Source organism: Conger conger, chromosome 9 (assembly GCF_963514075.1).
Source record: "Conger conger chromosome 9, fConCon1.1, whole genome shotgun sequence".
NCBI classification, from domain to species: Eukaryota; Metazoa; Chordata; class Actinopteri; order Anguilliformes; family Congridae; genus Conger; species Conger conger.
This window is the reverse complement of record NC_083768.1, coordinates 14,778,742-14,780,635: the sequence shown is the minus strand read 5'-3', so window position 1 is coordinate 14,780,635 and position 1,894 is coordinate 14,778,742.

Below are 1,894 nucleotides of genomic sequence, written 5' to 3'. Positions count from 1 at the left end.
CCCCTTCTCTTTTTCGCTCTGTGCATGCCCCCCTCTTTCTCTTTCTCTCTCTCGCTCTCTCTGTCTCACAGTGCAGAGCACTATTCAGTCACAAAGAGTGAATCAGTATATCTAAGGAGAGTTGAAGGGGAAAAATAAGAATTTTATTACCATACCATTTCCAACTCCTTTGTTTTACCAAAATGGTACTGTTGTTATCGTAAAGCTGAATTTGAAGGTGACATTGACAATGACAAAAGAAAGCTTATTTTTTTATACGTATGAAAATAGCCAAATGGAAATAATGTACATATGAAATTATAATACAAGATTTCAATGTTTAAATTGACCAACTGAACAAAAAAATATTGGGAATGATTATGGGTATTAAATAGATTGAGGAACAATTAAAATACGTTAATATGTTAAATATGGTATTTATACAGCTATGTGTTATGTATGTTGCCGTGATATTCTTATGCTGACATCAAATTTGACTATTTTTATCCTCTCTTGCTCTCTTTCTCTCTCCCTCTTTCTACAATGCAGTACAGCTGTTTCCCACAGTCACTTGCTCCCTCCCCCTCCCTCTCCTCCACTCAAACATGCACGGACCAATTGATTTACTATTGAAAAAGTGGGAGTTAACAAAACACAGTATTCTATTATCTCATATCATTTTGCTCACCCCCTCTCTGTGTTGTCTCAGTCTCTCTTTTTCATCTTCTTAGCCACTCTTCTTCCTTCTCAGTGACAAAACAAATGCATTGAGAATACAGTCTTATCTGTAAATGAATCCTTAATAATACCTAGCTGATCTTGTTGATTTCTATACCTCGATATTTGTATTGTGAATGGATATACTGTATATGCACGTTTGTCATTGTGTAGACATATTGTCTGCACTTACCAAAAAAAGGAAAGAGATAGGTCAATCTTTTTTTCCTTGAGTTCACATGCACTGAAATGGAGGGAGAAAGGGATGGGTGGATGGGGAGAAAGCAGGAGAGTGTAAACAGAGGAGGGGGGGCAGAGCTTTGAGTCATCTAAAGCAGAGGTGAAGCTGAGATGCACAAATTAGTATTCTTGGAGAGACCGAGGGAGAATAAAGGAGAGGGGGAGGGGTGGAAAGGAGACAGAGTAAGCAAGAGAAAGAGAGAGAGAGAAGGAGTGAGAGACAGAGGTAACAACTCTGCCTGTATTAAGAATGAAATACCAGACGCCACAATGTGTTGGTAGATACTGTATATAACACGGACTGGGCTGAATCTCTATTTATATCTGTATTTCTTTCTGTATTAAAGTGTGTGTGTGTGCACGCTCGCACCTGCGTGAGAAGAGAGAGATAAAGGGAGGAAGAGAGAGAATGAGAAAGAGAGAAAGAGAAATTGGGAGGGATATATTGAAGGTGGTTTATTGAAGTGAACATTTCACTAAATTTCTAGTTCTTGGCATGGTACTTGCACAGAATTCAATTGTGAGGGACATCTTCAGACTTCCATAATTCCACCAATATTTACACCCATTATGAAATCTTTATAGGATTCCAATTGCTTGACTTAAAGGTATAATAGGTAATTTCAGACGTCTAATCATCAAGAGAGGAATTGCAGCAACACCTTCAAACCACAACACTGTTTATCCCACCCCTTCTCTGTGAATGCACTGATGTTGAAATGCCATTAGCTGTGGCAATTAGAACCAATTTTCACATATTTTCAACCAATTTTCACCAATGAGCTTGAATGATTGTACAGCTATACCATGTTTTGGTACAGAGTGCCGGCCCATAAACTGCATATTTTGAAACCCGAATGTAAGGACACAGGCATAGGGTGAGTCAACATGTCAGTGACCCCTTTTCAGTGATAGGAAGGGATTTACAATGATCTTGTAACAATGTTTTAACACAAAT